We start from the raw sequence: 27494 nt of genomic DNA, 5'->3' as shown, positions 1-27494 counted from the left end.
GCAGACCCCCCAGAGCGTGAGGCTCCACGTGAGCAGGTTGGTGCTGACCTGTGCAGCTCCTTCAGTCTGAAGAACAAGGACAGCTTTATAGTACGACTGCAGTTAACTGAGTAAAATGTTTTGACAGCACCTGGATGGAATGGACCACGTTTATTAATGCATACATATGGTTAACTATAATAATTTTTGATTGAGAGTCTCTCCTTGAGTTTTTTCTCTGCACGCACAATATTTCGACTAGGGTATGCCAATATCGAATTTTCCTGTTGGATTATAATTGCTAATGATTTTATCATAGTATACGCTTTTATCACAGTATTGAAATTTAGTTGGTCGTAATACAGTATAACAGGTTAAATAGCTTTTTTCTATATAACAAAAATAACTGAACATTTAAAGACAAAGCAATACAGAAAGATAATAAAGTTTAAAGTTTTAAACAGATTAGAAGTGCAAAAGAACTATAAAGTCCATTACGTATCACTTTACACTATGATCATTAGTTAACTTATTTAATGCATAAACATTCACAATAGCTACATTTGCTACATAAGTAATTAATCTTTGTTAAAAAAAGAATACGATTTTAAATTACACAGATACAATTTTCTAATGGGGATTTTAAAATTATTTAAACTTATGTTTTAGAAAGTAGGGCGGCTGCTTATTGATGGGGTTTCCAGGGGTAATAGCTGAATTTTCTGCAGTTTAGCCATCTGCTGTCAGAGAGTGAATGTGCTTTCATTCCAGCGTATCTCCTCACATGTTTTCCCATGTGCTTCTCATGCGTGCTTGTGTACATCAGAGTGCACACGCCTCTTTCAAGGCAGCATACAGCGGTTTTGTGCATTTTTGACAGTTAATGGGAATAGTATTTTTAAAATGCATTTCAAAATTCGGGATAATTTGTAATATATAATTATTTACGGTATTTAGAAAGTGCCCACGATAACAATATCGTGCATATACATTACAGTGATATACTGCATTACGAATACCGGAACATGTCTAATCTGGACTAGCCTGAAAAACACTGTTTTAACATTATATGCATGCATTTGACTAGCCTGAATCTAATTGCTAAAACCGAAAAGGACTGAAAAACAAGTACAATTAATTCCAAAATGAAAATGAAATTTTTTATACATTTTAAATATGAAAAAACAATGAAACTGTAAAAACAATTATTTATATAAATGTTATAATATTAATAAACCGATATAAAAAACTCTGACAAAAATGATTAAATAAAATAGAAATAAAAATGAATTCAAATGGCTATATATATATATATATATATATATATATATAATATATATATAATATATATATATATTATATATAAATGACTGAAACTAAACTAAACTAATAACTAAAATCAACAACACAGAAATAAAATATTTTTTTAAAAAAAAAAATGAAAACCAGAAAATTAAAATTAAAAATTAAACAGACCTTTTAAGAAAAAACTAAAAGCTACCATATTCCAAAAATGACTCAAACTTAAATAAAATAAAACAAAAAATACTAATATATAATATTAAATCAACTCTTTTTTGTTGTTTTTGAATGCTTCCACTGTCCTCATCATTGTAAGTCATTTGGATAAAAGCGTCTGCTAAATGAATAAATGTAAATGTAAATGTTAAATAATAAATTTGAAAAATAAAAAAAGAGAAATAAAAATAAAAAACTGATTTAATAAAATGACAAAGTGATTTAAAATATGAAAAAAAACTATCTAAAATTACAAATAATTATTACAATTATACAACTACTCTATAACCAATTCAATATGTAAAACTGACTACAAAAAAATAAAATAAATAAAAACCTGAGCAAAATTACTAATATGAAAAATACTACATATATTTAGTAGTACAATACTATGTATTTCCTTTCCAATCTAGTTGTCTAATAAAACCTGGAATTGCACTGTATATTAAAAAGAGTTGCTCTTTGATGAAATGCTTTTGTTTTCCCTTTGGATACAAGAATTTACGGAAATGCATAAATGTTAATACAGTTTGTTAGCATCATTTCTAAATAAACCTAATTAATTGTGAACATGACACGATAAAGTTAAGTAACCTGTCAAACAGTTACACAGTTTTTTCACAGGTTCTCTGATGTGGATGAATGGTCACATGACATGCAGGTAAAACATATAAACTACATGTAAACCGGCCTGATGAGGTCTCGAAAGGCCCAGGACTCGAGCGTGAGATGGGGTTGTAAGAGAGGTTCAGGGCCGTCAGGTAAGCCAGGTTCCTGAAGGAGGCCGACGGCACCGAGCTGATGTGTGGTGTTGGTGATGAAGAGCCAGGACAGATTGGGAGACCTGGAAGCTCAGCGGAGAGATGTACTCCAGGTACGGCCAGCTGTCGATCTCCAGGCCTCTCAGCGCAGACAGCTTGCGGAAGTTGGTCCTCGAGGGCCGAGATGCTGAGGTGCCGCAGTCGCAGGGTCACCAGGTTACGCAGGTAAGACAGAGTCTGGCCCGATACAGAAGTCAGGTTGCATCTCTCGATGGTCAGATCTTCCAGACCGATCAGTCCTGAGAAAGCCTTGTGAGAGATGTAGACCAGGTCATTGTCACCCACCTGGAGAGTGAGCACAGATTGGTTAGTACAACAACAGTTCATTTGATTTACAAAAGCACAAAATGAGGAGACAGAGCAAGCTTACAAACAAAAGCACAATATAACGACTAAAAGAAAGTGAATCTGAAGAACCAGTTGCTTTTTTAAAATGTTCTCCAGAACACATGCACAATATCTGTTCCTGAATAAACCCAATTTATGATTTTAATGCTAATTTGACAAGTAATCTTGACGATTTCATAAAAAACGATTTAGCATATGAAGCTGTACTACATGTTAATTCCCAAAACTACTGTGACAATTAAACACATTAGATGTAAAATACTTACTTGAATGACGCGGTCGTATTTTATTATTATAAATACATTATTATAGCTTTTGTTAATATTTCAAATATATGTTATTTTATATTTTTATGTTTTCATTTAAATTTACGCATTTGTCATTTCTGTTACTTTTTTTAAATGTCTACATAGTTTTCATTAATTAATAATTTAGTTATGCTTGTCATTTTTATTAAAATTAAATTAAAATTTTTATTAAATGTCTATTAATTTTGTATTTATTTATAATTTTTAAAATAAAATAAAGTTTTTCTAGTTTATTTAATTTCAATGTATGTTTTAAATGGCCATGAAATGGTTAACTAAACATTTTTTGTAACTTGAAATAAAATAAATGTTAACTGAAGTAAAATTAACTATACAAGATGCATTTTACTTTAGCATATTTTGTTTATTTTAATTTAGTTTGACTTGACATAGTAAAATAACTAAACTGGAATAATATATATATATATATAAAGAAATTACTAAAACTTATTTACTTAATTAAGTAAAAGTAATTAAGTAACCTTAATTACTTAAATTAAAATAAGGTATAGTATATATTTATTAATGCCATGTCAGCATCAAAGGCTATTTTTAATGGGAAAAAATATTTCAAAATACAATATAACTAATACAATAAAAAACAGCAAACAAACAAACTCAAGTTCTTTAAATTAAAATAAAAACAGTTAAAAATATTAATAACAACTATTGCATTCATAATACAATAACTTTCAGTGTTCGTTTTAGTTATTTTAGTACATCAAGCTTAATGAAAATGTAAAATGTTACCTTGGAAACTAGCTAAAATAAAATTGTATGCATTTTACATTTTAATGTTTATATATATATATATATATATATATATATATATGTACAGAGTGAACTGACTTATAGGGACTAACCTCCAGGTTCTTGAGACTGCGCAGGTCCTGGAAGGTGTAGTCCAGCAAGATGACGATCTTGTTCTCACTCAGGTCCAGTGTGGTGAGGTTGGCCAGCCGTGCGAAGGCTCCCATGGGCACGAGCTTCAGCTGGTTTCCTCTGAGTCTCAGCGTCCGCAGGGCTTGCAGGCTGGCGAAGGCGTTGGGCTCCAGTGTGTTGATCAGGTTCTCGCTCAGATCCAGCTCCTCCAGACGCGGGTACGGAGCCAGATCTCCTGGAGCCACCCAGCGCAAGCGGTTCCGGCTCAGATCCAGCAGTCTGGTCTCTGTCGGGATGCCCTCCGGTACACCAGACAGGCGCTTTCGCTGGCAGGATACGGAGCGAAGCTGCGCCGCACAGTCACAGCGAGGAGGGCAGCCTGTGCACGGGACGGCCGTCAAGGCCAGAGCCAGTCCCAGCCACCCCGGCCAGCCCAGGCCCCATAATGAAGCCATGAGCCTCCCTTCACTCTACACACCTGAGAACCACAGAGGAGTGGAGAACAAGGACAGAGAGAGAGAGAGAGGGAGATATTCTCATTATATACACAGAGTTAGACCCTTTTGACTCCACACAGAAACAGCAACGTGTGCGGCATGACATCACTTTGTTTTCAAGAGCTGGCGTGAATAAATATATATTCAAACTTAAAGAGACGGGATAGTCTGCGCATGACCTGATATTTTATTCGGACCCAGAATACAGCGAGATGAACATCACAGAGCTCTAAACTCTCCTGCAGTGTGTGTTTCATTCATACTCGACGCCAGAGGGCGCTCTCGCGCAGAAAGTCATATCAGGAAACTCCTAATATGGACAAAAGTGTCCAGCTATGGCTGTATGAAAACTGCTGTTTTCACAGGAAAACAGAAACTTATGGAAACACGAAGACGTTAATATACGATCACGAAAATAAATTGGTTTTTAAGTCATCTCCAGCAGGTGATAAATACAATATATCAACAAAACAGTGCTAATTGACATAGCATTTATTACAGTACACAAACTATTCTGCCTTATTATGTGATAAACAGTGTTTGTAGTATATAAACAAATCATTATTATTTGTTATTGCCAGCAGTTTTAGATTTCTAAGCTAATTAAAAGCTAGAAATTATAGAAAAATTTAAGTTGCCTATCCTACCAGTCAGAAGTTTTGACCAGCAAGCTTGTTATTATTATTATTTTTTTTAAAGAAGTCTCTTCTGTTCACCAAGCCTGCATTTATTAGATCCAAAGTACAGCAAAATAGTAACATTTTTAAATATTTTTACTAGCCTATTTAAAATAGCGGTTTTCTATTTGAATATATTCCAAAATGTAATTATTGAACATCCTGGATCAGTTTTTTTCGCTCTTCTTTATTCTTTTTTTATGTATTATAGAAGTTTAGGATCGGGGCTCGGTATCAGTAGATACTCAAAATCAATTGACTTTGACTCAGACTCGAGGGTAACAAAAAAAAAATCGTCTTGGGACACCCCTAACGGAAACATGCTAAAACATGCTAGCAACATGTTAACAACATGCTAATCATGAGAGAGAGCAAAACGTTAAAACCATGCTATTGTTTTCAAAATGCTAACAGCATGCTGCTAATGCTAAAACATGCTAGCAACATGTTTATCAAATCAAAATATACTGACATGTTAATTATGCTAAAAAGATAATAGCAACATGCTTATCATGTTAACATGCTAATAATACTAAAACATTCAAGCGATATTTAAAGTTAACATGTTAATCAGGCTAGAATCAGGTTAATCAGGTTAGACAAAGCTAATCATATACTTTTGTTATCAACATGCTAGCAGCATGCCGATCATGCTAAAAACATGTTAATCATGTCAAAATAGGCTAACATGTTAATCATGCTAGAAAGATAATAGCAACATGCTAATCATGTTAGCAACATTTTAAAACCAAAATGCTACCAAAATGCTTATCATACTAACAAAATGCTAATAATGCTAAAACATGATAACAACATGCTAATCATGTTGAAAAAACTTGCTAATAACATGCTAGTCATGCAGATCATACTAAGAAATGCTGGCAACATGTTAAAACAAGCTAGCAATGTGATAGCAACATCTACAACTGCTTCAAACTTTCAGGTTAAGAGTTCCCAAGCCAACGTCAAAGTTTGTTCACAAACCTTACTCACAGCACTATTTAATGCAGTGACATTCAGACATTTTATTAAGTATTTTTAACAAGTGTCTAAATTAGTTCCAACGATGCCAGTCTAAAAACACAGAAACGTTGTTTCGAATAGCCTTAATACATGTTGCGTTCTGCTCACTGCACAGGTTCGTTAATCTGATCACGTAATCACCAGAGGATGTGTCTAGAAAATCATCCCTGAAATGCCCATAAAAACTCTTAGAGTATGTGAGGCCGAGCGTCGGCTGAATGTAAGTGGATGATTATGCATAACCTCCATTACATAAATGGGGTTAATATCTGGCATGCCTGCAGTTTTTCATCTCCACGTAAGAGAAGAACCAGCGCCACTGACTGGAAAAGCCAACAGTGCATACTAATACAGTGTTTGTCATCCTCACATGTTCTGATAATAGGACAGACTGCTGATGAATTGCACTCGGCTAGTTATATAACACTAATTCCAGGCTGAAAAATGCCACAAGAAGAAGTAAGTGAAGACTCTGATGGCCACATCAGACCGATCTTCATCACAACAGAACAGGAGACATGACACATCATGTAGGTGGTGAATTAACTGCAATGAGTCATTCAGAATCCAATACAACACAAACAACAGAGTCTGTAACATGCTTCTTATTTTCTAGGTTACACAGTTTCAGCATTTTAGTCACAGGCCTCAAAATCATAACGTATATAATTTACTTTCTGTTCTGATTCCCGATGTTTGTTTTCATAATTCACCTCTAAAAAGACCTTCCCTTTTTCAGGCAGAATCATCGAAACCTCTTAGTTTTCAAAATTTAATTCCAAAATCTTGTATGAAATTCCCATTTTTCATGTCTGCATCTACATATTTTTGTCTCGTTTCCCCCTTTAACATTCATAAATCAAACTTTTTACTTGAGCGAAATTACTTGAAATAGTAAGTCTGTCAATAGGGTCATAAAAAAAACTTTATTTATTTACTTAATTTTAAAATAATAATAATAATAATAATAATAATTTGATTTACATTATTTTTATAGTTATTTGTTAGGATTAATGACAAAAATACTAATAAAATGTTCGAATTTTGCCTCCAATGAATAAAATCAAGTCTAATCATTGATCATTGTTGAAAATCATGTTATATATAAAAACGTCGCCGTTTTATAGAAGTAAAAAAAAATTTGTTGCAAGGTTATCAAAGTAAAACCACAAAAAAAAAAAAAAATGATGGTACTTGAAATAAAATAAATGTTAACTGTAAAAGAAATATATTATTTAAGTTACAGAACATTTCTTATTTTAACTATTTAGTTTAAAAATAAACTACTAAATGACAAAAACCTAAAAAAAAAAAAAAATTCACATCAAATTCAAATGAAAAAAAAAAAATCTAAAAATGAAACTTTCAGAAACTATATCAGTATCTCAATGGCACTGTTGTGTCATGGTGACTTGATGCACAGCTCAGTAATTCTCATTCTTTACAAATAATGCACTTGTATTAATACTCAAGTGAAGCGGTTGATTTTGCTGTAAGTGAGATGAATTCCAGACTGAACAAGGTGAATATATCAGCCGGCCGTAACAGGCAGATTCCATCAGGTTATCTGGTATCAGCGGGAGTGGGTGCTAATAAATGACACGGCTAATGTTTGTTTTTCTGTTATTTCCTGCACTGGCGCGCAGTTAAAGGTTGAGTCACTGGGCGCGGAGCCACTGCGCTTGGACACCGAAGCGAGGATTTCAGCCAAGAGCGTCTCATCTTCACGCCGGCCGAAAGTCAAACAGTGTCTGCGTCTGGAAGGAGCTCAGCAGGTCTTTGATTCGCATTAAACCTCCATCTGATGCACTTATAGAGGTTACAGGGCGGAGGAAGATATTCCTGTGATGCTATAATAGATTCAGAAATCATATAATGAAAAAGAAAAGAAATCCAGTATATACAGTGCATTGCATTTATACTGCATAATGGGATGCAATACTGCAGTGTGCTTTATTTTATGCATTCAACAAGTATTATACACAAAATCAATGCAGGGTTGTAAAGAAATGTCCTTCAAACTAATTCTAACATGCACACACACACACACACACCGACAGAGCAGCTGATGGTGCTTTTATCGAATGCAGATCTCCTGCGTGACGTTAGACACGCGTGTGGGAGGACGTGAAGCGCCGTCAGCTAACACAGCTCCTGATTTATTGTGTATCAACCGTTTGATTTATAGAAAGAGCATCAGGCTGTGTGTGCAATGCAAATGACATCATGCACTAACATTCAGAAATAAAAATGGCCAAACACAAACACGTCAGAGAGAGAGAAAAGGCACGGATTTATTTCACTGACATTCACCACGGGGCGTTTTCTGTCTGTCCGTCTTCTAATTTATGACCTTTCTTCTGAAAGCCTGGACGAAAGCTGACTCTGCAGGATCTGGAGACGATTACAGTTTAGTACTGGACATGAAACAGGGCTACAGTCTGGGCTTTTATAACACATGGATCGATCACATGAAGGCAGTGACATGCTAAACTACCACTGCATCTGTTGGCTTCACTTGGCGATCAATAAAACGGGGTGAAAAACAGCCTCGCAACTACAATACCCTGGCAGCCAACCAGAGCTCAGGACTATTACAGGTTACAGGACTACTTTAAATATAATGAATAACTATTCGTCTGTCACACAACAAGACTATTTTAAGACTTATTTTAACTTTTGCAAAATGATGAAAAACTTAATAATAAGGATGAACACATAAAAACTAAAAAAATGCAAGGATAAAGCCTGCAAAGATTAAAAAAATAAAAAATAAAAATGAAAATTAATTAAATAAAAAACAGAAATGAGTCAAAGAATAAAGCCCACAAAGTTTCCTAAAAAATAAAAGAAAATAATAAAAGAAAAGGAAAAAAATAAATACAAAATATTAAATAAATAAAATAAAATAGAAACAATTTTTACAATTTTTTTTAAAAGTAGTCCAAGGATATATTAATTTTTTTTTTAATAAATAAATTAACAACATAAATTAAAATATATAAAAAAGTAAAAATGAAATTAAAATAATATAAACTAAAAATATATATAAAAAATATTCACATATAATAATTCAACCATAAATGCTTGTTTAATAATAGTATAATTTAAAATTAGCACTCTTGACTGTATTAATGATAAAATGCAATGTTACCTGATGGTGCAAAAGTAGTAAAATTTTCAGATAAAGTTCAATCAAAAATGTTTTCTAAAAAAAAAAGTAATAATGTGACAACTACCCACATGCACTGCTTTAGAGCAAATTCTTGGAGAACCAGACGGAGAAAGCTTTCAAGAGAGAAGCAATGATCTTCAGTTGTGCACATTAAAACATCTCTGACCTGCTGTTTACAGTGCGTGAGGTTTACTGGAATTACTTTGCCAGAACTCTGTTCACATCCTAAAAGTGGAGCGACCGGCCCTCGTGGTGTTTGACGTGGAGATGCAGAAGAGCCGCTGTTAGTCTTGTTTACAAGTCCACAAACACACAGGCTTCAGTATGTTAATTAGTCGCCTCATTCAGAACCCAGCCACAAGAGCTTCACAACTAATGAATTCACAGCAGCCGACGGGGATGAGTTTCTGACCTCATTTCATTTATGTTAACACAGGAGATATTTATTCTAATATCTGTCAAAACCTTCATTAGATTGAGAAACACTTACTGAATTTCAAATTGGACTGAAATGGAAATGAATGTTTGCATTGGCTGAGAGGGATTTTCTGGACGTATGAAGGACTTTCGGTGTTATGTGATGCTACTGTGGTCAAGATGGGGAATGAGTGATATCTGAGTGAGTGGGGTCAAAGGTTAAGGAGCTATAGAGAGTTTTACATTATGTTAATGCATATCTAGGGTCACCCCCAAAGACTGTTCAAAGATAAAACAAAAAAATAAAAACATGAATAAAAATTTAATAAAAAAAAAAAAACTATATTTTTTATAAAAATTATAAAACAATGTACAAAATGTAAAAAATAATAACTGAAAATATATTAAATATATATTAAATAAAATAAACATTAAAACTAAAATAAAAATTAATGAAAATTAAAAGACAGAAAATGAATTACAAAATTATAGATTATAAAATAAAATAAATAAATATATAAAATAAATTATATAATGTAATAATTATAAAACTAAAAATCACACAAAATAAAAAAACTAAGTAACCCAAATAAAATGTGAAATAATAAAAATAAAAATACACCAAAACAACACAAATACATACTAAAATAAAAATAAAAAACATTTATTTTTAAATCTAATTTTTAATTTCTAAAAATAAAAATGTATTACAAAATAAATAAACATAAATATAGATCTAAATGAATTTTTTTTTTTAATATACATTTAATTATATAACCATAAATGCTAATTCAATAACAATTTAAACAAACCATTATTTAATAAGGATCTGTGGCAAAAAGAAAGCTTCTTTGTGAATACCAGCATGACTTCAGAAGACCTGAAATATAGCACGATTATAATGAACTACTGTTATGATCCACAATATGCTTCAGAGAATAATCACAGGGTGAGTGAGTGTCTGAATTCTGCAGTTTGATCTGAATGTATTTCTGTTGCTCAGGTCTGTGGAAGGAGGTGGCCAGCAGCGAATCAGCGGAGGAAAGCATGTCTCGCCGCGAGGCTGTTTCATGCTCCGTGATTCATGAGACGGGTCAACACACTGCCACCACATCACACACGGCCCCGGGGCCCTAACACACACACACACAGAGAGAGAGAGAGAGAGAGAGAGAGAGAGAGAGAGAGAGAGAGAGAGGGAGGATGTGCTATCAGTCTCACTATAAATGGAGCGAGAAACAAAAGACGTCAAAGAACCAGAAACAGATTGAGCTGTGAAAACGAATGGTGGTGAAGGTGTTTCTGTTTCTGCTTCTGCACAACAACATACGAGACACATCAAACTCTATAAACTCTAATATTAGGTCTCTAAAACCTCATTATACAATAGCTAACACACACACACACACACACACAACCGCATTTCATTTCAATGCACCAAGCTGCTTTGGTAAAAGCCGAAACCATCTACAGTTGCATTAAAGGTCTATGCTTCTTTGTTCAACTGTGATTAATATTAATACATTTATTAAACATGGGTGTCATTCATTTATAATATTACTTTTTACAAACTCCAGTTTGGGTCACAAACAACAAAAATACAACTTAAAATAAAAAAAGATTAATTTACTAATAATAAAATGATAAGCAAAGAAACAAATAAATAAATAAAATATTTTACAATAATAAAAAAACAAATGCAATAAAATAAAAACATTTAAAAACAATATAAATTTTTTTAAATATTTTAAATAATAATGAAAACTAAATGAAACAAATTAATTAGTTAAAAGTAATAAATATTTAAAAAAATGAAATTTAAAAAATACATATAATTTAGAAAATAGAATAAAAGCAAAAATATTGTGAGCACAACTGGTGTTCAACACTGATAATAATCAGAAATGCTTCCTGAGCAGTAAATCATCATATTTTCATGATTTCTGAAGATCATGTGACACTGAAGACTGGAGGAATGATGCTGAAAATAATAATACATTACACTTTAACAGATTCACACAGAAGACAGTTATGTGGCGTCTTTGCGGCTCATGTCAAAGACACTGAAGTGAAACTTTCTTTATAAAGCAGGGCATGTTGAACTGAAGTTACTTTTGCGGCTCAAAATGAATGAATAAATAAAGCGGAGGTTCAAACGCAGATCTTCAAGCGTTCGCTGGGAGGAAGCAAACAGAATCTGTGACAAGTTAAACACAGTTTTCGTGACACGGGCGTAAACAAACCGCAAACATCACGACTGAGCTTGTACTGTTTTGGGAAATAACTACCATTCAGATGCACATTTCTGAGGGCATGCAATGGATTGTGACAAGAGTCTGTGAGAGTGTCCTGCGCTCCCTAAAGAGACAAAAACACCCTCCAAACTCAAACCAACCCTCTGAGATGCTGCCTACCTAGTGAGCCACTTGACTGGCTCTATTTAGCTTATTTAATGAATACTGTGCCGTACAGACTGTTTACTGGCTTTAAATTAACTTGTGGATAAAATAACTGTAAATGTTATTATTTATTGTTATTTATAATATTGCTTTTGTGGCTCTTTTACAAACTCCAGTTTGAGTCATGCTTAAAAAAATAAAAATAAAAAACACTACAAATAATATATATAATTTACAAATAATAAAATGCTAAACAAATCAAACAGATAAAAATTAAAATATAAAAAATGCAATAAAATAAAAATAAAAACAAATAAAATTTTAAAATCATGTAATTTAAATATTTTAAATGATAATAAAAATTAAATGAAGCAAATAAAAATCATAAAAAAATAATATAATAAAAATAACTATATATTTACAAATAATAAAATGCTAAACACACAAATAAATAATACTAAAATATATAAAAAATAATGCATTAAAATCAAATCTTTAAAAAAATTGTAATAATATAATTTAAATATGTTAAATAATAATTAGAATTAAATGAAGCAAATAAATATTATTAAAAAATAATATCATAAAAATAACTTTTGAATGTTAATACATATTTGATTAAAAATATCTTTTGACAATCTAATAATAATACATTTATTAAAAATTATAAACATTTTATAATTAACAATTATTTTTATATTAATAATATAATTGTTATTATTATATTATATATTATTGCTATTATTATTATTAACAAAAAACAACAAAAATTATACATCATTTAAAAGTAATCATGTAAATAATCACTCTCATGCAGAATAAAGTTGAATTACTGTGAAACACATGAGCTCGTGGCTTTATTGTTGTTCAGTCACAGACGGCGTCTCAGTGTTTACTGTGTGTGATGAAAGCGGCTCTGAAGGTCACAGCAGAAGTTTGGAAAGACGCTGTAACCTTTCGAGCGCTGTGAAGCCAGTCAGGCACACGCCGAGGATCGCGAAGGGATTTCATCAACAATTCACAAACAGCACGAACATCAGCGTCTGAACAGACCGCTCCGCTTAACCTGACGAGCCTCAGAGGAGCACGCCTGTGATTAACCACAGCACAGAGACAGTGTGTGTGTGTGTGTGTGTGTGTGTGTGTGTGTGTGTGAGAGAGAGAGTCCCAGATCCACTGATAACTCTAACAAAACAAGACATGATTCTGCTGTGTGGAGGGAATGACTGGACCAGGGCTAATCAGCATCTAAACTCCTAATCAGTGGTGTTCGTTAACTTCATCTAGCATAACACGGAAATCACTTCTAAAAGGAGTCTTGATTTTTTTTTCTTAATAATTACTCAGTTTACCATCTTTGAATATCACATTTGTATTTTTTTTAAGTTATAAATGATCAATTAAATTATATTAAATTATAATAATATATTTTTTTAAACTATTACAAATTTATTATAAATATTTTTTTTATAATTACAAATTAATCAAAAATTATAATTTGTTTATAATATATAATATATATTTTAATCACATTTGAAAAATAAATACAAATAAAAAACATAAAATATTTTAAAAATTAAAATAATTAAAAATTTATTTAAAAAATATTTTTTTTTTACAAATTTTAAAATTACAGCTTAATAATAAATAAAAAAAATATTTATTTGAATAATTTATAATATATCATTTTCTATCACATAATAAAAATATTTTTTTTTTAAACTAATTTAAAAATGTTTAAAAAATATAAATATTTTCAAATGAATTACAAATAAAAGGAAATAAAATTAACAATATAATAAATAATAATATATAATAAACAAAAAGTGCTTTCAGTGTCTGAAGTGTTCCACAAGATTATTGCTGCATTATTGCGGTTTGATTATTACTGATGATGTCACAGACAGCGGCAGCCCTGATTGGCTGCATTCACACTAATGCACAGATGTATTTTAACATGATGTTTTGTCCTGTCCTGAACACAGAACTGACTGTTTAGTATTATAAAAGCATTTGGAGACGCAAGTGCACTTACAGTAACTGCTGCTTACACAGAGTCACAGATTTTAAGCAGAAAATTTAAATATCTATATTATGGAGCATTGACTTTACTGAGCTGCTGCTCTGAAATAGTTTTCTATGACTGTAATATTGGGATTTCTCCAACACAACTTGTTAGGACTTTAAGATTGAGATCTCTTTTTTCCTGACCTTGCTGAAGGTGAACCTGTGTGTGTGTGTGTGTGTGTGTTCAGTGAGCAGGTTAGTGCACTTCAAAAGGAACATGATGTCGTTATGGGACTGGGACTTTACCATGAAAATTAGGCTGCAGGGGAAGATTCACACACACGCACACACACACACACACACACACACACACACACGTCCTTGTCCTTGGTTTAATAGAGCAAACCAGATTTCACAGATGAACAATGTCATTATCTGTCCATTTCATAGCTTTCCATGTCTCTGCTGTCATGTGTTTTCATACGCATTAGACGTGTAGAGGAACGTCCGACCAAACAAATAAAGAGAAATAAACCCCTGAAATAGTACAGATGCAAAATAAATAAAAAAATTAAATAATAATAATAATAATAATAATAATTAAAAAAATAAAAAGCACTCTGTTAAAGCAAGAATAAAAATTAAAAAAAATATTATAATAATAATTACAAATTAATGATACAAAATTCTATTTTACTAAAATAATTACAATTAAAAAAATACTAAAAATTACAAATGTAAAAAAATTGCAAATTAAGAAATTTGTTAAAAATAACTGCAAAATAATTACAACATTATTAAAAAATAAAAATGAATAATTAAAAAAATAAAAAGCACTCTGTTAAAGCAACAATAAAAAACAAAAATAATTATAATTATAATTACAAATTAATAATAAACAATTCTATTTTACTAAAATAATTACAATAAAAAAATAATAACAAATTAATTACAAATGTTAATTTTTTTATCAAATTAAGAAAGTTGTTAAGAATAACTGCAAAATAATTAAAACATTATTAATAAATAACAATGCATAATAAAAAAATGAATTAATGTATTTAAATTATTATAATCATCACAAACCTAATGTCCTTACAATTACAAAATATATATATATTATTATTACTATTATTTTACATACAGTATTACTGTACATTACATTTTAGTTAATCAGGAATCCTTTGAAAATAAAGTAAAAAATTGTGATTTTAAGATTCCACACACACACAAACTCACTCTCACACACACACACACACACACATCAGACACATCTGCTTGTCTGTGGGTTCATGTGTGCACAGGTCTGTCCCAAACTAGACCACAGGCCTAGACCGTTCCTTCACAGACGTATGCAGCGAGTTCGTGACTGTGAAGTTGGAGGATTACAGTCAGATTATCAGACACTCGCTCAGCTGTCAGCGGGTTTGGAAGAGCCCGAAGCTTTAAAGGGCTGCTTCTGGGATTAATTAGCCACATCGCTCGCTAATAAGAGCCATGCAGACGCCGCACAGATCCAGGTGTGACTAACAGGGATCAGACCGGCCAAAAAATGCATGTTAGGACGGTAACACACTGTAGATTTGTGTACTGGTGTATCGTTATATCATGATAATATCACATGGATGAGAATATGCATATGGATATTATATGCAAATAAGGTTATGCATATTAAAACTAGCCATTTTAAGCTTCATATATACTGTATGTACAGTTTTGTGAATCTGAAGACTTGTTAGCACGTGAAATCTTCCTTCCGCGCTTGTTTTTAGGATGAAATCTGCGTTTTATACAGTCCATGATGTCTCTGATCTAATACCAAGATCCAAAGTAATCAAAGATGATGAACTCATGCTTATTTCATACAGAAAGTATTTGGTTCACTGAGCCGACAGTGACATGAAGTTATCAGTCAGAGCGGTTCTGGTTTCGCCTGAAGACGGAAGATATTTCAGGAAGCTCAGGGTCATTAAACACGAACCTCCCACCAGCAAACACAAGACACAGATCTCAAAGAGAGAGTTAGACGAGTCCTCGCTGACGACCATAACACAACATGCACTGGAAATCCTGATAATACCAGAGAACCGGTTCAAACCGGAGCAGTCCAGCTCAGATCCAGAAGAACAGAGCATGCAGGAACTAGAAAGCACTCATGAAGCATCTTGTGCTCCACGCAAAGAGTCTCTGAGACATTTGTGTATGCAAAATGTATTTCTGTATAGTGAGACACTTACTAATGTATTTTCCGGACTTTAAGTCACACTTTTTTTCTTGGTTTGGCTGGTCTTGCGACTTATAGTCAGGTGCGACTTATTTATCAAAATTTATTTGACATGAACCGAGAGAAATGAACCAAGAGTTCACATTACCGTCTCCAGCCTCCAGAGGGCGCTCTATGCTGCTCAGTTCTCCTGTAGTCTACACTGAAGACATAGAGCGCCCTCTAGCGGCTGGAGACGGTAATGTTTTCTCTTGGTTCTAAATAAATGTGACTTATAGTCCAGTGCGACTTATATATGTTTTTTTCCTCATCATGACGTATTTTTGGACTGATGCGACTTATACTCAGGTGCAACTTATAGTCTGAAAAATATGGTAGTAATCCTTGCTGAAAAAAATAAAATAAGTTTTTTAAACAATTTATAAAAGAGAGTTGGGCAAAAAGTCTTTAAAAGTCAATAAAACGTGTTCTAGACAGTAAAATTACTTCACCCAAAAAAAAAAAAAAGATTAATAATAATAATTTAGATAATCTCCATCCATCCATCCATCCATCATCTTCCGCTTATCCGGGGCCGGGTCGCGGGGGCAACAGTCTAAGCAGAGACGCCCAGACTTCCCTCTCCCTAGCCACTTCCTCCAGCTCTTCCGGGGGACCCCGAGGCGTTCCCAGGCCAGCCGGGAGACATAGTCCTCCAGCGTGTCCTAGGTCTTCCCCGGGGCCTCCTCCCGGTGAGACGTGCCTGGAACACCTCCCTGGGAAGGCGTCCAGGAGGCATCCGAAATAGATGCCCGAGCCACCTCAGCTGGCTCCTCTCGATGTGGAGGAGCAACGGCTCTACTCTGAGCTCCTCCCGAGTGACCGAGCTTCTCACCCTATCTCTAAGGGAGCGCCCAGCCACCCGACGGAGAAAGCTCATTTCAGCCGCCTGTATCCAGGATCTTGTCCTTTCGGTCATGACCCACAGCTCATGACCATAGGTGAGAGTAGGAACGTAGATTGACCGGTAAATCGAGAGCTTTGCCTTACAGCTCAGCTCCTTCTTCACCACGACAGACCGGTACAGCGACCGCATTACTGCAGAAGCTGCACCGATCCGTCTGTCAATCTCACGTTCCATCCTTCCCTCACTCGTGAACAAGACTCCAAGATACCTGAACTCCTCCACTTGAGGCAGGAACTCTCCACCAACCTGAAGTGGGCAATCCACCCTTTTCCGACTGAGAACCATGGCCTCGGACTATCGAGGATAGATAATCTCTATCCTGGGTATTATAGTTTACTACAGCTAAAACCATAAAAATAAATTTATTTTAGCTACTTGAAATAAAATAAATGTTAACTGAACAAATAAATAAATTTCAATATTTATTTTATTATTTGGTTTCAAATTCAAATTATTTTATTTACATTGTTTTAGTTATATATATATATATATAGTATATTTCATCTAGCTACCAAGGAAATAATTATAATAATATTTTATAGTTTAATTTAAAACTAAATGAACTATTTCTAAAATATGAATTAATAAAGCTATTTAGATTTAAAATAAAAATAAAAAAGTACAACAGATGTTGTTTATAACTGAACTTAAATTTAAATGAAAATATTTTTAATGGATGCACTGTTTTCGAACATTTTTCTTTCAAACCACTGCATTAACATTGCGACAAAAAATGATATATTGCTAAACATGGAGTTAAACGAAGAGGGGGAGAAAAAAAAAGGATGAGAATTTGCCAGAATCTGAATTTGTCTTTTGACAGTTAAACAATAAAAGGAACAATTTCAGAGAATCTCTTCAAATGCATTGACTCTAAATGGTATGTGTGACATGATGTGACGGATGAACATGGAGTCAGAGGAAGAAAGCAGCGCTCGGCTGTTGTTCTGCAGGAATCTGACAGATGGACGTGACTGGCAGCTCTCGCACGGGTCGGGTTCAGACAGATCCGTTTCTAGAAGACTGTCTTGTCACTGCGCTGTCCGTTCGTAGATTGGCATTTGGGAATGAGATGGTAATGTCAGCGTGAACTTTGATCTGAAGCGCTCCGTCTGTCTGATTCATGCAGAGACGGCTGAGGTCAAAGGTCAATCGTTTAGAGTACTGACATCAGTGTTGGATAAAGCATTGCATTTTTATGCACAACTTTACTGCTGTTTGGTGTTACTCAAGACCGTCTAAACACAAAAACTGCTTCTCAGTGTAAATGCATGACATTTAACACATTTAGAGTCATGCAAAACGTTTTGCATTTAGAAGCTGAATGCAAATTTCAGCAAGTGATTCCTGAAACCATTCATGACGATGCTATATGAGGAGAAACTATAAAAAGAAAAAAGTAAAAAAAAAAGAAGTAAAAAAAAAAAAACGGTTTCAGCAACTAAAATTAAGCTGAAATAAAAGGAAAAAATATGTTGCATTGTCAAATAACTGAAATAAATGAGTTTAAGTGATAAAATCGCTAAAATTAAAAATGATATTTAAAATAAAAATAATAAATAAATAGAAAAAATTAACAAAATGACAAAAGCACATAATATAAATACTAAAACCTAAGATAAAAAAAAAGATGAAAATAAAATTTTCAAATTAGTTAAAAATAATATTGGTATGAAAATAAAAATATGAATATGAGATGAAAAACTTAATTAAACTAACTTCAAATTAAACTTAAATCTTACCTTGGTGAACAAATAAAATAAAGTAATTAAAGTCATAGCACTTAAATTACTAAAACTAAAACTGATATAAAAAAAAAAAAAATATATATATATATATATATATATATATATATATATATATATATATCAAATAAATAAATAAATGACGGAAAAAAAACTAAAATACTAAAATCTGAAATATAAAAAAATGAAAAAAAAATGAAAAAATAAAAATAAAAGCTCATTCAAAATAATACAGGTATATGATAAAAATATAACAAATGTTCATTAAAATATCAAAATGAATCAGTGTTGACCTTCCGCTTTAGCAGGGATTCCCCAAAAAAAGCTAATAATTCATTCAAATTAAAATAAATGATGCTTAAGTAAAAAAATCAAAATTAAACACTTACTGAAAAAATTATATTTGATTTGTTATCTGCATTAATATTAACATGGATCAGAAAACAATGTTCATGTTTTGAAATATGAACTTATTTTTTTAAATTATTATTACTATTATTTTTTTTACCATGTTACAAAACAGAAACAAATACCACAATAAACTCAAACCAGACTGAGGAGATCTTTAGAAATAAAGATAAATAAAATAATAATTTAAAAAAAAACAATAATAATACAGTATGCATTACTAAAGCCCATGGTAACATTAGATTTTTAATATTATTAAGATATTAGGTTGGACAAAACCCATGTGGGCATTTTCAATGCTTTTAAAGGATCTCTGCATAGACTTCACAAGCACATCTTTAAGTATCAATGCATGTCTTGCATCTAAATGAATAAAACTCCATCTCAATTTCTCCAGCAACAGATGCCAGAGTCGTAACGGCTCTCATCTACATGCTAGCGATGAGCAGCTCGATTCCTTCATCAGAGCATCAACAGATGGAGTTTAGAGATACGTCTGATTCCATCTTCAGCGCTGGAGATAAACTCCGATCCCATATCTGGAGAACGTCCAGTGCACTACAGCTGCTGCACAAAAAGACCATTAGCCTTACAGCATTTAGCCGTCCGTGCTGTTTGTGCTGAAACCTAATTAAATGCTGTAAACGAGCACTTATTTAAATGATGGGGTGGGCAGCAGAAAGCAGCACAAAGAAAGACTTCATTACCCGGGCATGTTGACAGGGGTCGTTTATCACCAAAGCAGTTCATTACCACTCGCAAACATGACTTGTAATCAAAAGAAATGATTTTAGAATAAATTAAAAGAAAAACACTGGCTAATTATTCGTCATATAAACATGACACAGACATAAATAATGTTTACGCAACAAAGAAAGGCTGTTACAAATGTTACAAAACTTAAAAACATAAAAAAATGGATATATGGAAAATGCATAACAAACAAACAATTTCAGATGTGTTGTGCAAATATTATAATGCATTTTAGAAAGAGATGTAATGCATTACAACATACATTATGAAGCATTACATTACGGCATCAATTAAATGCTTATGTTGGATGTACTTTTGTGCACAGACTGATAAAGAAAACTAATGCAAGAGGCTTGCATGAAAAAAAACTACATTTCCCATCATTCTCTGGCTGCATGATGCACTAGACTGCTCAAATACAGATAAAGCATCAAATTAGTCATCTATTCGCTTCATTCTGTTGCATTAGCAGCAAAGGGCCTCTTGATAAGAACTTGAACACTCAAGCAGAGCTTATAAGAACAAACTCCCAGGAGCAACAACACAGCGAGTGTTCGGGACTGACACACTTACTATCTGATTTCATACAGCAGTTTACAGGAGGATTGAATACTGTCTGTATGAACCAATAACTGAAGTCAAAGCCCATTTTCTAAACTCGGTTCGTAACTCTCGTTTGTAAACAAACTGAATCTGAACATGATAGAAGCTTGTTTCCAGCATGGAATAAAATAAAAAGTTAATTGCAACTTTTTATTTCTCATAATTCTGAGTTTGTATCTCGCGATTCTGAGTTTATATCTCGTGATTCTGAGTTTATATCTCGCGATTCTGAGTTTATATCTCGTGATTCTGAGTTTATATCTCGTGATTCTGAGTTTATATCATGATTCTGAGCTTATCTCACGATTCTGAGTTTATATCTCACGATTCTGAGTTTATATCTCACGATTCTTAGTTTATATCTCACGATTCTGAGCTTATCTCACGATTCTGAGTTTATATCTCACGAATCTGAGTTTATATCTCACGAATCTGAGTTTATATCTCACGATTCTGAGTTTATATCTCACGATTCTGAGTTTATATCTCGTGATTCTGAGTTTATATCTCGTGATTCTGAGTTTATATCTCGCGATTCTGAGTTTATATCTCGTGATTCTGAGTTTATATCTCGTGATTCTGAGTTTATATCTCGTGATTCTGAGTTTATATCTCGTGATTCTGAGTTTATATCTCGTGATTCTGAGTTTATATCTCGTGATTCTGAGTTTATATCTCGCGATTCTGAGTTTATATCTCGTGATTCTGAGTTTATATCTCGTGATTATGAGTTTATATCTCGCGATTCAGAGTTTATATCTCGCGATTCTGAGTTTATATCTCGCAATTCTGAGTTTATATCTCGTGATTCTGAGTTTATATCATGATTCTGAGTTTATATCTCACGATTCTGAGTTTATATCATGATTCTGAGTTTATATCTCGTGATTCTGAGTTTATATCTCGCGATTCTGAGTTTATATCTCGCGATTCTGAGTTTATATCATGATTCTGAGTTTATATCTCACGATTCTGAGTTTATATCTCGTGATTATGAGTTTATATCTCGCGATTCAGAGTTTATATCTCGCGATTCTGAATTTATATCTCGTGATTCTGAGTTTATATCTCGTGATTCTGAGTTTATATCTCGCGATTCTGAGTTTATATCATGATTCTGAGCTTATATCTCGCGATTCTGAGTTTATATCATGATTCTGAGCTTATCTCACGATTCTGAGTTTATATCTCGTGATTCTGATTCTGAGTTTATATCTCGTGATTCTGATTCTGAGTTTATATCTCACGATTCTGATTCTGAGTTTATATCATGATTCTGAGTTTATATCATGATTCTGAGTTTATATCTCACGATTCTGAGTTTATATCATGATTTTGAGTTTATATCTCACGATTCTGATTCTGAGTTTATATCTCACGATTCTGAGTTTATATCATGATTCTGAGTTTATATCTCACGATTCTGAGTTTATATCATGATTCTGAGTTTATATCTCGTGATTCTGAGTTTATATCTTGCGATTCTGAGTTTATATGCGATTCTGAGTTTATATCATGATTCTGAGTTTATATCTCACGATTCTGAGTTTATATCTCGTGATTATGAGTTTATATCTCGCGATTCAGAGTTTATATCTCGCGATTCTGAGTTTATATCTCGCGATTCTGAATTTATATCTCGCGATTCTGAGTTTATATCTCGCGATTCTGAATTTATATCTTGTGATTCTGAGTTTATATCTCGTGATTCTGAGTTTATATCTCGCGATTCTGAGTTTATATCATGATTCTGAGCTTATCTCACGATTCTGAGTTTATATCTCGTGATTCTGATTCTGAGTTTATATCTCGTGATTCTGATTCTGAGTTTATATCTCACGATTCTGATTCTGAGTTTATATCATGATTCTGAGTTTATATCATGATTCTGAGTTTATATCTCACGATTCTGAGTTTATATCATGATTCTGAGTTTATATCTCACGATTCTGATTCTGAGTTTATATCTCACGATTCTGAGTTTATATCTCACGATTCTGAGTTTATATCTCGCGATTCAGAGTTTATATCTCGCGATTCTGAGTTTATATCTCGCGATTCTGAGTTTATATCTCGCGATTCTGAGTTTATATCTCGTGATTCTGAGTTTATATCTCGTGATTCTGAGTTTATATCTCGCGATTCTGAGTTTATATCATGATTCTGAGTTTATATCATGATTCTGAGCTTATCTCACGATTCTGAGTTTATATCTCGTGATTCTGATTCTGAGTTTATATCATGATTCTGAGTTTATATCATGATTCTGAGTTTATATCTCACGATTCTGAGTTTATATCATGATTCTGAGTTTATATCTCACGATTCTGATTCTGAGTTTATATCATGATTCTGAGTTTATATCATGATTCTGAGTTTATATCTCACGATTCTGAGTTTATATCATGATTCTGAGTTTATATCTCACGATTCTGATTCTGAGTTTATATCTCACGATTCTGAGTTTATATCATGATTCTGAGTTTATATCTCACGATTCTGAGTTTATATCATGATTCTGAGTTTATATCTCACGATTCTGATTCTGAGTTTATATCTCACGATTCTGATTCTGAGTTTATATCATGATTCTGAGTTTATATCTCACGATTCTGAGTTTATATCATGATTCTGAGTTTATATCTCACGATTCTGATTCTGAGTTTATATCTCACGATTCTGATTCTGAGTTTATATCATGATTCTGAGTTTATATCATGAGTCTGAGTTTATATCTCACGATTCTGAGTTTATATCATGATTCTAAGTTTATACATCATGATTCTGAGCTTATATCATGATTCTGAGCTTATCTCACGATTCTGAGTTTATATCTCACGATTCTGATTCTGAGTTTATATCTCACGATTCTGATTCTGAGTTTATATCTCACGATTCTGATTCTGAGTTTATATCATGATTCTGAGTTTATATCATGATTCTGAGTTTATATATCACGATTCTGAGTTTATATCATGATTCTGAGTTTATATACAGTATCACGATTCTGAGTTTATATCACGATTCTGAGTTTATATCTCGCGATTCTGAGTTTATATATCACGATTCTGAGTTTATATATCACAATTTTGAGTTTATATACAGTATCACAATTCTGAGTTTATATCACGATTCTGAGTTTATATCTCACGATTCTGAGTTTATATCACGATTCTGAGTTTATATACAGTATCACGATTCTGAGTTTATATCATGATTCTGAGTTTATATACAGTATCACGATTCTGAGTTTATATCTCACGATTCTGAGTTTATATCACGATTCTGAGTTTATATACAGTATCACGATTCTGAGTTTATATCACGATTCTGAGTTTATATACAGTATCACGATTCTGAGTTTATATCACGATTCTGAGTTTATATACAGTATCACGATTCTGAGTTTATATCACGATTCTGAGTTTATATACAGTATCACGATTCTGAGTTTATATCACGATTCTGAGTTTATATACAGTATCACGATTCTGAGTTTATATCATGATTCTGAGTTTATATACAGTATCACGATTCTGAGTTTATATCTTACGATTCTAAGTTTATATCATGATTCTGAGCTTATATCTCACGATTCTAAGTTTATATCTTGCAAAAAATTAACTCTATTTGGGATCCTGAAATAGAACTAACAGCCGTCTTCTGCTGCTGTGTGAATGCAGTACATGAAAATCACAGAAATGTATGAAGCTCAAGGCCAAGAACACAAAAGAAGGGAAACACAATAATGCAATCCGTTTGACTGGGTTAAAGACGACAGTGCTGCGATTGTCATCGGACAGCTCTGAGGAAAAAAACACTGCATCTGCCGAAGCTAATTTACTGCTCAGCACAAAACTCATAAAGAGGAACAGGCTGGAAGAGAGATGGACTGATTGAAAGACGAGAAGAGAAAATGAGCAGATTCACAGAGAGATGGAGAGGAGCGGGCTGAGAATCAGAGAATTAAATCCGCTCGTCTCTTATTGAAACAATACAAGCTCAGCATCATTGATTACATCAGAGCTTACTGAAAAACTTATACTGAATCAAATGATAAAAATGTCAAATCAAAATAAATAATTTTAATATAAGAACAAATCAAAAAATAAAACAAAAAAAATACTTAAATAATAAACGTTTATAAATGATAAAAATTTATAATAATTAATGAAATACATAAAATTAATAAATAATAATAATAAAAATGAATACAAATAAAACATTTAATAAACTAATTTTAAAACATTAGATACCTACAAAAAACGTAAACTAAAAATATATAATAAATAAACATAAAATAACATAGCAAAATAAAACTTACAAAAAAATATGAAGTCAAATTTAAATAAATGTTACATTTAAAACACTACAAATTTATTAAATACACAACATAAAATTAACAAATGATTTTAAAAAATATATACTTTGTAATGTTTACAGTAATAACAACTAATAATCCTTAAAATTGTAAATGCAAATGAAAATTTAAAAAAGTCCACAGTATTTTAAATAAAACAAGAATAAATACAGAAATTCAAGATATACTAAGATATAAAGAGACTGAGATATTTTTACTGAAAAACAAGAGAAAAAGTCTGATTAGGAAATTAGAGATTCTTAGAACAAAACACTATTATAAAAACCCCATAGTGTCTATAAACAGCACAGAAGTGTCAATGTCTTGGGTTTGAGTTCAAACATGTTGTTTTGGATGAAAACACCTTCCAAATGCATGCAATGTCCTTCTAGTTTAGTTCTGCAGCAGTGCAGTCGTATGAAAAGCTTGTGCGGGGCTGAAACAGCAGGGAGCCACACACACCTCGATGAAGAGACATGCCTGAAGTCAGCCGGAGTTTACAAACGCACAGCGAGAGGAGACACTCGAAAACCACACAGCTGTCGTCAGAATCAAATCCTCCTCCATCACTGGGTCACACGAAAGGCCACTTCCTGTCACGGACAACACGTTCACTCCTGACACGAGCGTCAGCCGCATAACGCTGCTGATACAGAGATCTCCGAAACGACACAGGGGTGAAACAAGATGTGCTAATTGTATTCTAAAGCCTCTGAATTTTGCATGAGACGACAGAACTGAGAGATGCTGGGTGTGATGTAATACAAGACTCAATTCTATAAAACAGACTTTCCAGAATATTCATACCTTTTAATACATACTGTACAGCAGCAGTCAAACGTTTGATGTAATCTTGCTTTTTTAATGATTTGGAAAGAAGTCTCTTCTGCTCAGCAAGGTTGCATTAATTTGATCAAACATGCAGAAACAATTGTGTAATATTATTCTGATGTAAATCAGCTGTTTTCTGTGTGAATCTGTGTTAAAGTGTAATTTATTTCTGTGATGCTCCGCTGTATTTTCAGCATCATTCCTCCAATCTTCAGTGTCACATGATCTTCAGAAATCATGAAAATATGATGATTTACTGCTCGAGAAACATTTCTGATTTCACATCTGGTTGTGCTTCTCGATATTTTTGTGGAAACTGATGCATTAATTTTTTTCAGGATTCACAGATTTATTTTAACTAGAAGTCGTTTCCATCTTTGTAAATATCTTTACTCTCACTTTTGATCAATTTAATTCGCCCTCCCAAACTTTTTCATGGTTTCCAGGAATAAATCACATTTTAAAATGCATTCAGATAGAATACAGTTATTAGAAATTGAAATAACAAATCATAATATTACTATTTTTACTATATTTTTGATGATGTGCAATTATTTTCTAAATCTTAAACTGATGTGTTCATTCATTCATTTGTTTGTATGCATTTATTACTGTATGTCTATGCATTTAAACTTTGGTTTACGATGCTTTTGAAAAACGGGGGCAAATGGTTTTAATATTTTAATAAATTTACAATTACAGTTTTTGTGCTTTTGAATAAATTTTTTTGCATTTTATTTTCACTTTAATTTTTAAGCTATTTTCCATTATTGATTTATTTTCCAATCATATATAGTTATTAATTTGTATTTATTATTTTTAGTTTAGTTCAGGTTATTTTAGCACGTTTAACTAAACTAAAATTAGAAATGTCTTGGGAACCGGTTGCAATAACATAAGTTTTAATTGTTTTAGATTTGATTTTATTTCAGTTGACATTTTTCGTAATTTCGTTCGTGCTCAAACTCTGATCAAACACACACACACACACACACACACACAGTTACAGCAGGTTCAGGATTCAGATGCACAAATCCCAGTTCCATTAGAGCTGGAATAACTTTCCTATCCCTTCCGATCTCAGAAATCCTTCACATCCTCTGGAGGTGACAGGCAGAACCATCATGTGCATCAGCGCTGGCTTTGTTCTATTATTCAAAGCATATGCATCACATCAACACAGAAGCTTCTTCATCAGACCCAATCTAACAGAAGATCCAGGGACTCCCAAAGCTATTTCTTTGAATAAACACTCATAAATATTTAAGCGTGCATGCCGACGCTTTAAATAAAGACAGAGTTTGAGTAAATAACACGGATGCCTCTTTAGTCTTTAGTAGAGTCGTCAGGCACATACAAGCAGAGATGCATGAACACACACACACACACTGCTGCATGGATGAACCTTGCATCATGAGTTGCATCATGTGCATTAAAGCGGTCAAAGACTCACACTCAGATCTGCTCCGGCTCTGATATAAACTCATGAATGCAAACAATATCTCAGTATGGATTCAATGCACATGCACTGAAAATTACACTGATGCACGATTTACATTGAAACAATTGTTTC

General features: G+C 32.8%; 1 pseudogene; it reads right to left on the bottom strand.

Moving 5' to 3' along the window:
* The window catches only part of LOC113040097 (leucine-rich repeat and immunoglobulin-like domain-containing nogo receptor-interacting protein 3), a 55962-nt pseudogene that overhangs the window by 17093 nt on the left and 11375 nt on the right, over positions 1 to 27494 (bottom strand).

The sequence above is a fragment of the Carassius auratus genome, chromosome 2, assembly GCF_003368295.1.
Source record: "Carassius auratus strain Wakin chromosome 2, ASM336829v1, whole genome shotgun sequence".
NCBI classification, from domain to species: Eukaryota; Metazoa; Chordata; class Actinopteri; order Cypriniformes; family Cyprinidae; genus Carassius; species Carassius auratus.
Note: the sequence above shows the minus strand (reverse complement) of the source record. Positions and strands in the feature narration are given on the sequence as shown.